Below are 12100 nucleotides of genomic sequence, written 5' to 3' on the forward strand. Positions count from 1 at the left end.
TTACAAGTATCCTGAATAGATTTTAGCCAGCTGCAACATTGTTCTGCATAGATCTTCTTGAAATCCCCATATAGGGATTCATCTAAAGGATATAACATTTGACGCAGAAACATTAGAATTTTTCATTAAGCTCTAGCTCTAAGAGATATAATTCCAAGATCATATTTTATGGCAGTCTCCAGGAAGCTCTTTGGCAGAATCAGAATTCTTCTCCACATTTTGCCTTCCAGGAACAATAAGTGATCCAACATGGCAAGTGGGTACATTTCAGTACCATAAAGCAGTTTGGGAATAACTTTGGTCTCATAGTATCAAATTGCTGGTATTAGAGAGAACTGTCCACATTTTTAGTCAATGTTTTTTGTTTGCACCGCCTACCAAATATCATTGAACCATGTATAGATGCTACTCAGGTAAGGCCTAGCTTTGACAAAAAAAACAAGTAGATCATCAATTCAACACTTGAGACCGCCGCATTGCAAATAAGCCATTGGGGGTCATTCCGAGTTGGGTGTTAAGGGAAAAACGATGCCGGTAAAGGATTACCGGCATCGTTTACCTTTACGGGCCATTCTGACTCTCTGGACCGTTATTTACGGCGCCGTAAAGTACAAGGCCGTAAATAGCGGTCTTGTGGCGCGCGCACGACACCCCATGCCAAAATTAGCGGCATGGCGTAAACCGGAGCTGATCCCAAGTCATGCGGACATGCAAAAAACGGCCTCTACAAGGCCGCAAAGTACCTTACCGGCATGGAGTAAATACCGGCATCGCCGAGAAGGTGTTAAGAACCCTGAGCAGTGTTTCCAAGAGGCACAGGTGCACTCAATCAGCACAGGTGGAGGCAATGGAGTCTGGCCCAGCACAAAAGGAGCACACCCACTCCCCACACCCCCTCCCACACCAAGATGATACCAATTGTAGCAGGATTACTGGAGCTGGAGGCCCTGCTTGCAAGGCAGCAACGACAACAACAGCAACAACAAGAACCACAGCCCCCACCACAGAGGATACACAGGAGGAGAAGGAGGGTGAGACAGGCCCAGCATGCCCTACCGGTGCAGCCACCATTACCACGCCGGCAGCCCCCAATCCCTCGCATCAGAGCCTCCCCCTTCAACCTCACACCAGAGCAGATCCACACCCTGTACCGCCTTGACCGGGGCACCATCACCACCATAGTGGACCTGACACATGACGACATAGTGAGCCGCATAGAAATCCACACTGCAATCCCCCCTCTACTCAGGGTAGTGTCTGTTCTCCACTTCCTTGCCACAGGCACGTAGCAGCATACAGTGGGACACATGCATGGCATACCACAGGCCATATTTTCACAGATACTCAACCAAGTGCTGGATGCCCTCATCAAACACACAAGAGACTACATATCCCTACCCCGGACACCCCAGGAGATATTGGATACATAAGTTGCCTACCATGCACTGGCAGGCATGCCAAATTGCATAGGTGCCCTCGACTGCACCCACGTGGAATTGTTCTTTCCACATGCAATGGAGGTGGCGTATCACAACCGCAAGCAATACCACTCCATTGACGTCCAGATGGTATGAAATGCCAGTAAAGCCATCACACATTGCTGTGCCCGATACCCCCGGTCAACACATGACCTCCTGGTCCTGTGGAACTCCACGCTACCACGCTATCTGGAGCAACATGCTGGACAACGTGCCTGGCTGCTTGGTGAGTCACCTGATTGGGCCATGGCAACGCATTGGGGCCATGAGTAGGGTGGATGCATACCCCAACTTGGTGGGAAAGGGGGGGTGCATACTATACCTGTGTGGGAATGTTGACGCCGGTGCACAATGTGCACCCCACAGAACACAGTGCCCCAAGGCAATCGATATGGCACATGACTGCCTAACCTCACAGCGATGCTAGAATGTAGAAAATACAGCGCTACTCGTCCGACAGGTAACCTGGCCCAATACCACAACACAAGCACCACTCATCGGCGGACCTCACACACCGTAAGGGCATCCTGCACCATGCACTGCATATGCACTATCTCACAGCCTCCTGCATCCCACCACACAAGACAGACGTCCCTGGGAGTGTATAGAAGTGAGCCCAACAGGGATACAGCAGCGTGTCACTGGTTTCGCACACCCATAGTAGTGGTGCAAGTCAACATGGTACTGATCAGTGCAGTAAGACAAGTATGCTACTGACTACAGTCAACACCCCCTGCCACCAAATCTCACAGAACCCAACACATCAATGAATTCAGGCCAACACTGCTGCACGCATATACGGTGCACGTGCAACAAGATGTGAGTGCACACCATAAGCCATCTTGAAGAAGCTACCCCTCCATCATTCCATGGCACAGTACACATAACCGGGCCAGTAATGGGGTTGATGCAACCAGGGACATGTGTGTATGGCCAGGAATCACCAGCTGCCATGCAAGACTGCTACAGTTCGCCACCATCAATGTACAAACACTTACCTTCATTCCCCTTCCATGCAGGTGATGGTGGCTACCCTTCGAAGCCGTGGCTCATGGCCCCTATCCGCAACCCAGAGAACAGGCATGAGGAGGACTACAATCGAGCCCATACCTGTACACGGGTGGCCATAGAGCAGACATTTGGCCTGTTGTAGGCACCATTTTGTTGCCACAGCCGTTCGGGTGGAGCACTCATCAACAGCTACGAGAAGGTGGCCAGGATCACCATGCCATGTGTAAAGCTGCACAATATGTGCAACCGTCGGAACGTGCCACTGCCCCCTGACCTGGGACTGCTACCACCAGATGATGATGAGGGGGTGGATGAAGAATTGGAAGGACAGCATCACAGTGCGGATGCACAGGAGAGATGTGCCGTGTGGCAATCATTGATTGGACAATATTTCTGACACTCAAGTCAGCTGAGGGTGTCAGGATGACAGGGCATCGGGCACTGGTTGCGGGGATACATGTACACCATGCACTGCGAGTCATTAAAAGACACATGCACATTGATCAATGTCCACTCTGATATTTTTTATGCACAACCGGTGTATTGTATTAGTAGGTTCACACGTGAACAACAAAACCTCCACCCTCACCCCCTCCCCCCAACTCCCATACACACCCTCACCCCCCTCACCCCAACTCCCATACACACCCTCATCCCACTCCCCCAACTCCCATACACACCCTCACCCCCCTCCCCCCCAACTCCGCAACAGTAGTCCCGTGTGGCACATTGAGGCCACATGTGGCAGCATTGTCTATTGATCCATGCTTCCGGTGCCCGGGGGGTGCATGTTCCTGCGCCGCTGAGAAGGTAGCAAGCGGCGCGCTGGGCTTGCCGGGGTGGGGGGACTGGTTGAGGCGGTGTCCTCCTGCTGAGTCGCATGAATGGGACGTGCTGCCACAAGGGCGTCTGCAATGCGTCCAAGTACCTCACACACACGGTTGGTGCTTTCCGTGAACACCTGACGCATTTGCCTGAGCTCCTCGAGTAACTCCAACCTGCCCTGGCGGTTGTCCTCATTGAAGTCAGTGATGAGGGCAGTGAGCTGTCCGGCACGTAGTGCTTCCTGGGATGGCGTATCATCCCTGCAGGGGATTGGGTCGACATGCCCTGACAGGGCCTCGAATGGGGTACTGGGCACGGGATCTGCGTCTCCCGGTGCATCGCCACGTGCACTTCGGACTGGTGTGTCACCCTCCCCAGAGATGCTGGGTTCCTCTGACCTTGGTGTGGTGATTGTTGCAGGCGCTGATGCAGTGAGGGATGGGGGTGGTGCAACCTCAATGGGCCTTGGAGGAGCTGTGGTGGTTTTGTCCTTCCTGGCCGGTACGCGGTGGTCCCTGCCTTTGGCATTGGATGTGGTGGGACGGCTTCTCTCAGGCTCATCGCCCTCATGCTCACTGCCTGTGGGTGTAGAACAAAGGTACAACATGAGTGGTTGTGTGAGACGCTAATGTCATTAATGGCAGCATTCACATTTCAGTCATTTTGGATTGGTGGCATTTTGGCCGTTACTACATCACTGGTTTCTACGGATGTGTCGGATATGTACGCAGGTGTGGGAGTCACTAATCCTGGCCTGGTCATGTGCAGTCTGACTCGCACACTGCCAAGCCTATTGCACAGTGTGCTTATTGGGATGTGCTAGTTACTGCACTGTGGTTGGTGGGCATTATGTGGTAGCACTTGTCCCTTGGTGGCAGTTGTCTTGCCATTATCAGAAAGGGCAGAGGGCAGTATGACAAGGTGCATTGGACGGGGGTTGGAAGTGTATTCAGCATGTATTTGCCATTGGCGGTGTTGACTTTGGATACTCACCTCCATCAGCAGACGACGGAGCCCCACACTCCATTTCACCGACGCCCTCGATTGATTCTGTGCCAATCAATGCAGCGCATGCCTCCTCCCATGGCGCTAGTTTCATTGGTGAACTTGGTCCACCTCCAGTCTGCAGTGCCTGGCTGTGGTTGGCTGCGAGGATGCTCCGCACCCTCAACCGCAAGTCGTCCCACCGCTTGCGGCAGTCCCTGGAGGTGTGGGGAGTGGTGCCTACTGCGCTCACCCTTTGGGCAAGTTCTGCCCATATGTTTTTTTTCGGGACCACTGCCTCTCTGCGCATGTCGCTGCTGAACACTATGTCTGCGTGCTCCTCCAGGTGGCCCACCATGGCCTGCAGCTCCTCGGGGCTGAAGCGCTGCTTGTGGAGGCGGTCCGCTGACTTCTTCGGTGCTTTGGACATAGCTGGCAGTTGTGTAGGCCTTTTCCGAGGTTCAGGTTCGTCCCAAAGGTGCTGCCTGGAGAGGATGGCAATGGATTGTGTTTTTAAAGATGGCCGCCGCGCTCCTTCCCGTTCCTGTGCTGACGTAATTTACATATCCATTAATTAGCGGTGACCGTAATTTACGGTATCCGCAAATTACGGTCACCGCTAATTACGGACGGCGAAGCTTCGATGGCGGTGTTGTTAAGAACGTCTCGCTTCATGCCGGTAAGGGGTTTAACGGGCCCTTTAGCGGATTTACCGGCATGGCGGAAAGCTCGTGCCCGCGAGGTCAGAATAGCCTGTAAATAGCGGCGTGGTACCAGATCGGACTCGCTCTTTCCGCCATGCCGGTAAAAACCAATACTTACCTCCAACCTCGGAATGACCCCCATTGAAATATGCACCTGTTTCTTGTCCCACTGAACTGTATCACCTTAGACTTCGCTGGATTGACCATTAGGGCATGCTCTTCCATGTTGCAAATTGTTTCATGAGACATTGAAGTGCAATAGCAGTGACATCAAAAAGAAAGAAGTCATCCGCATAGGCCAGCCAAAAAAAGTGCTGCAGGTTAGGGGCAATAAATGAGGCAGGGAGTAGGACATGCTCAATATCGGAAAGATATAAATTAAAAAGACAAGGGGCAAAAACACATCCCTGTTTTACCCACTGAGCAGTTGACATTTTTCTTGATAGGGCTCCGACTTGTTCAATTGGACCTGAATTTCAGTTCTTGAATAGATACCAATAATCAATATAAGAAGCCCTAATGGTATGCCCCAGGCTAATTGTTTTTCCAAAGCCTACCCCGATCCAAAGAGTCAAAAGCTGCGGTCAGATCTAACAAGGCTCCATATATGAAGTGATACTTCCCTCCCAGGCCATGCTTTGGACACTGTTTATCACTAGCCCGTTGACCATTGTCCCCATTTTATGCCTAAAGCCAGTGTGCCATTTTGGCAGTCTTCCCGTGCCAGCAGCCCATTATTCCTAATGAGATAAAACAATCAACACAAATATTTTACTATCTGTGTCAAGTAGCGCTATCAGGTGGTAGCTGGCAGGACTGGTTCGGTTCCCTTTTTTATAAATAGGGACAATGGGCCTCATAACGGGTTAGGCGGTAGCCGTGCCTGTAACAAACGCACGGCTGCCGCCGAAACCCGTGATTTTACCGGCACCCGCTAATGGGCAATTACCGGGTCATGCCGAGTTCTGGGGACTCGGTAATTGCCCAATCGTGGGTGCCAGCAATAAGGGACTCCCCATCCCCATTTGGCCCCATACGGCTGAATGGGAATGGGGAGCTCGGATGCACCGGTCCAGTTTTGACAATATTAAGGCATCGGCGTGGGTGATGCAGCTGGCTTTAGTTAGAAATGGTCTGCAGGCCCTGATAAGTTTGCAGGTGTAGGCGGTAGAAGAAGCCATGGAGTTAACCTGTTTCCTTAACAATATGGTGGAGATGAGGTAGAAACCTAGAGTTTTTACCTCATTCACTACTTTGATTGTGTTGCCGTCTATTTTGTATGCGGCATAGTTGGAACTCAGTTTGTTTAGGTTGGCTTCAGAGCCGAGGATCAAGTTCTCTGTTTTATCATCATTCAGGCAGAGGCCATGGGATACCATCCATGCCTGAATGAGGAGGTATATTTTATTTACCAAGGCTGAGTCCTTGTCAAAATTGACCAAAAGGGGAATGAGGATCTGGGTGTCATCTGCATAATTTGTGTAGGTGACACCCAGTCTGTCCAATTTATCGAATAGGGGCTTGGTAAATATGTTATACATAGTAGGAGAGACACATGATCCTTGTGGAACACCACAGGTGGTCTGGATCGGGTCAGCCGATGCCAAAGGGCAGAAGACTCTCATCTTTCTGTTTTCTAAGAAGGACTGGACCCAGGCTATTGCATCACTCGCGAAGTATGCTGCCGACGCTAAGTGTTTACACAGGACTGCGTGGTCCACCAAGTCGAAGGCCACCAAAAAGTTGAAGAGCAGTAGCATGGCCATTTTGCAGTTGTCCTTAAGCTTGTCGATTTGTGTTTTTAGGTCAATTAACGCTGTTTCCGTGCCATGTTGTGGTCTGAAACCGGATTGGCGGGAGCCTAATAGGTGGATAGCTTCAAGGTAGTTTTGAATTTGTAAATACGCAACTCAATCAATTATTTCAAGGAGAAAAGGTACTGTGGTGATGGGCCTGTAGTTTGTGGGGATGGATGGGTCTAGAGTCTGTTTCTTGAGCAGAGGTAAAACCCCGGACTCTATTAGGCTACTTGGGACAGTATTAGTCTGGAAGGAGGCATTCATTACTTTTGAGATGAAGGGTGCTAAGTCTCTCGCGGCATCTTTGATTATTAGGGCAGGGCAGTTGTCGCCCTGATAGTTAGATGGCTTCAGGGATAGGATAATTGTTTCAGTTTCCTGGATAGAGACTTTAGTGAATCTGAATGGTGCTGAAGTACTGGTGGCTTCAGTCGGGGTGGTGGGTTGTGTCTCATTAGGGAGCAAGGATGCTTTTTTGTTAGCAATTTTGGTTTGGAGAGACGTTATTTTGCTAGACAAGGCATTCTGAATGCTGGTGCACCATTGTTTGTCCTTCGGTGCATTGTCTAGAGGGGCAATAGGGGATTCCAGTTCCTGGAGGATCACGGAGAACACCTTAGTGTTGGAGCTGGCCTTGGATATTCTTTCATTGAAGAGGTCTTTTTTGGTGCAAATTATTTCTTTTTTGTAGTTGTTTGCAAAATGAGTTAGTTGTAATTTGTTTTCATCTGAAGGGGTGTGACGCCAAAGGGATTGTAATTTTCTTTTTTGAAGTCTTAGCTGTTTGAGGTGGGGTGTAAACCAGGCATTAAGGTGAGCCTTCTGTTTACTTTCACAAAGTTTAACTGGCGCAATGATATCTAAGGCCTTGGTCATGGTGTTGTTAAAAACCTCCACAAGAAGGTTGGGGTCAGAGTTGCTTGGTAGAGGGATAAAGGATGGGAGGAGATGAGGTAGTAGTTTGTCTGATGTAATGCTTTTTTTACATCTGGTAAGAAGGAGTGGTGCCATAACAATAACTTTAGGTTTTTGTTTATCTATTTTAAAGGAAAAATTAATCGGGTGATGGTCCGTCCACAGTTGCAGGGTTATTTAGTAATAGCGGTAGTGCAATTCCGGTCAGCTACCTAGTCAAGGGTCCTTCCATTAACATGTCTTCGGGCGAGGACTTTTTGGGTGAGTCCATGATCTGAAAGGATAGTCGCTATGGTCTGAGCATGTTTGTCCTCTGGGTCATTAAATACCAGGTTGAGGTCACCCAGCATTAATATCTGCGAGGACTATTTAGTATTGTTGGCCAGAAGACTGGATAGGTCCTCCTCAAAAGTACCAATAGGTCCTGGGGGTCTATATCACAGGTAGATAGTTAACGTGCGGCTGCTAGATATGGTTAGTTTGGCCGTGAGCATTTCACATAACTTAAGTGGTGGTGGAGTGAGGAGTTTTAAGGCAAGGTTAGTTTTTGCTAAAATAGCTATACCTCCCCCTCTGGCATTGGGTCTGTCCACTCTAAGTATCTGATAGTTGTCTAGTATAGCTAGCATAAGGGCAGGGCCTGCTGCGTCATGAAGCCATGATTCAGTGACCGCGAGGATGTCTATGTTATCAGAAGATAAGAGGTCTGCTATTTCAGTGGCATGTGCCACTAGAGATCTTGCATTGATAAGAGCTCCAAAGATAGTAGTCGTGTTTTTGGACTCTTGGGGACTGGTGGGACCAGATCTAGATTGATTGGTTCTGGTATGGGATTTTCGAGGAGGGAGATGGGTAAGGTTCAGAAATTTGGGCAGGGCCTCATGGTCTAATCTGGATGTAGATTCAAGGTCTGGGCCAGTGGTATTGTGCTTCAGGTGGGGATTTAGATTCATGTAGTTGTTCTTTCTAGACTCGTAAAGTCGAGGTAGTCTTGCTCGGAGTCTGTTATTTCTGTCTGGTAGGGGGAAAGGTGAAGACTTAATTAGGGACATTATTATGTAGGTACAAGATAGGATCAGTAATAGAGGGTTTGGTAGATTCTTTTTGGTGTACATAATTAGCACTTGCAATTGTGGAGATGGCTTGGTAAATGAGGCAGGAGGGTAGGTATAATCAAGTTGGTTGACTAGTCACAGTGTGGGTTGATACAGCTGTAGCAGTTTGAGGATCTGGATGGAATGGCAATGGTCTGTATCGCTCAGTGGAATAGCCATGTGCTGGTGTAATCAGCGGGATAGTCTAGTCGAACATTAGCATAGTCAGATATAATCAGTGGAATGGGCCTGGGCTAGTAATGAACAACAAAGTAGGCTAGTCTGACATTAGCATTGGCATGTATAAGCAGTAAAATGGGCCTGGGCTAGTTATAAACAACAAAGTAGGCTAGTCCAACATTAGCATTGGCAAGTATAAGCAGTAGGATGGGCCTGGGCTAGTTATAAACAACAGAGTAGGCTACTCCAACATTAGCATTGGCAAGTATAAGCAGTAGGATTGGCCTTGGCTAGTTATAAACAACATAGTAGGCTAGTCCGACATTAGCATTGGCAAGTATAAGCAGTAGGATGGGCCTGGGCTAGTTATAAACAGCAAAGTAGGCTAGTCCGACATTAGCAAAGGCAGGTACAATCAGTGGAATGGGCTTGTCCAACAGAAGCATGGAGGATCAGCAGTATGGTAACCAACAAGCAGTTGGATACAGTTAGCGAAGTAAGGTTCTCCTATGAAAGCTAAGGCACAATAGTATGGTGGGCTGCACCATAGGGGGCTAGTAGTTTCTATAGTAATTGGCACAGTCAAAACAAACCGGCAATGGTATTCGTATTAGACTATATATAAAGTATAGCGTGTAGTTTCAGAGAATCAGAGTATGCTTGATAGTTACCAGCACAGGGGTAAGAGGTGGTGTGTTGCTGAGTCTAGGTTAGCTAAAGTAACAGCCCATATGTAAGGGACATGGGCATAGGAAGCTGGGGTCAAAGGTAGCAGTGTTAGTCTCATTGTGATGGGCGACTGCTCCGGTGATTGAAATGTCAGGAAATAGCAGGTAGGCAAAGGTTGTCGGTGGTGAAGAGTACTTACAAATGTGGGCAGCGCGTCCAGGCGATGGCCGACGTCAGCCACTGACAGGCACAGACAGGTTTGTGCCTTGTAGTGTGTGCCTTAGAGGATGTGCCGGCTCTCGCCTGCCAGCACCGCACACAACCGGACATGGTTGCCCCCGGCCAATGGAGTCTATCGTCGTTGGCGAGGGTTGCTAGGCAACCGAGTTAAACAAAGATTACAGCCGCCATTTTGGTGCTCCTCGTGTTTGCCCTGCAGTTTCCGATGGCAGTAATGGAGCGGAGAGTTGATGGGCAGGCTCAGGGCCGTGTGCAGTGGATCTGCTTACCCTGAAAGTGGGTTTTTCGAATTGTAGAGCGTAGCGATCGTCGTCATGGAAGTTCAGTCCTCAGCAGAGGCTGGAAGCATTGGGCTCCTGCCCTCCCTAAAGATCAGTAAGTCCTTGGAGTGTTGGGCACTGCAGGATACGGAGGTATAAGTAGCCCCTTGGGGATGCACCGGCTCTCGCCTTCTGGCACCGCGCACAACAGGATATGGGTGTCCACGGCCAATGGAGTCGATCGTCGTTAGCGAGGGTTGCTAGGCAGCCGAGTTAAACAAGCATTACAGCTGCCATTTCGGTGCTCCTCGTGTTTGCCCTGTAGTTTCCGATGGCAGTAATGATGGGCAGGCTCAGGGCCGCGTGCAATGGATCTGCTTACCCTGAAAGTGGGTTTTCGAATTGTAGAGCGTAGCAATCATCGCCACAGGAAGTCCAGTCCTCAGCAGAGGCTGGAAGTGTTGGGCTCCTGCCCTCCCTAAAGTTCAGTAGGTCTATGGTCACCTTCTAATGTGTTTGGATCTGCATCTTTCTAAAGCACTGTACCCAGTCCGGCTCAATTGCTCCATTAATTTGTGCCAGGGGCAGAGGAGCTTCAGTTTTGTTAATAATTTGCCAAAAGACCTGTGAGTTTTTATCCTTAATACACAGAAGCATAGCTTCTGCGTCTAGTTGGATTCTATTTGCTTTTGATTGAAGTACCCAATTTCTGCAGACCTGTTTTATTTTTCTTATTCCCTCTCTTACATTAGAGTTCGAGTGGCAGCCAGATCTTTTTAACCGCACAATCTTTCGACACATTCCCTTCCTCAGTTGTTCTTCATTATACACATGAATGTGATACTTATTCAGCCTCCCAGTAGAGCCCTTATCGGAGACTCCTCCCTGTCGTAGTAATGTTCCTATAAAGGTGCCAAAGTGAGAGGATGTTAAGGTGTTAAATCTTCAGCTCTGGTCCGTGAAGTCTAGGTATCGACCCAATAGGGAATTCACTTTTAAGATTTTCTGAGGGTTTTGAAGGACCCGCTTACTGGCACTGGTCATTAAGAGGTTATGTACACACTTTGTGCCTGGAGGAGAGAAGAAACCTGCTTCTTTCCGCTCCATATGAAATCAAATTCAACCTCGATCATCGCATAATCACTAAAAGGGGTGCTGGTAACTACATATCTGGAACATTTCACCCCCAATCCTTCATCGACAAAAACATAGTCTAGGATTGAGCTACTCACACTATTCGTCCAAGTTAGGAGGGATGGTATGTTGCTATGATAAGTCTCAAAAATCTCATACCCAGACCTCCCATAGTTGATAACCATAGCCTCTCATTTCCCCTTTTATTTTTGCTCCTGGCCCCCATGCTCCCAATTTTTTGCCAGGTTTCTGAATCTGTACAGTCAGATTTATGATCTCCGATCAGGGCCGTATTTCCCTTCACGACATTTCCACACTATTTAAGTACATACTTGGAGATGCTCTCCCGAAGGGAATCCCACTTACCCATATCTTCATGCCAACAGACAATCAAGATTAACACCTCTAAGGATGTGCCATGTTCAAATCTGATTTGGGAATCCAACACTCCCAAGCCTATTTCAGAGGAATTTACCAACTCCCACAAACTAGAAAACCTAATAAAATGAAGGAGTCCTCCTGATGGGCGTCCCCTAGCACCCTGCTTTGCTGATTGAAAACTCATTGTCAAATGCTGGGGGAAGAGTTTCATGCGGAGTGATTATTTGAAAGTCTTGTAGTTTATGCCCTGTGCCCGAATCAACATATGTCTATGGCCCCTTGTAATCCATGAGAGCAGCGTAATCTGAGTATCTTCAAAGGGAATAGCTGTGTCTTGTCACTGCTGCTGCATTGCATTCAGCAGCCAAGCACAGTTGTTCGTGGCTTCTGATTGTTCACATTTTTTTTAAGTGTGAAATTTGAGCC

This window comes from Ambystoma mexicanum, chromosome 12 (assembly GCF_040938575.1).
Source record: "Ambystoma mexicanum isolate Mex_15411 chromosome 12, UKY_AmexF1_1, whole genome shotgun sequence".
Taxonomy (NCBI): Eukaryota; Metazoa; Chordata; class Amphibia; order Caudata; family Ambystomatidae; genus Ambystoma; species Ambystoma mexicanum.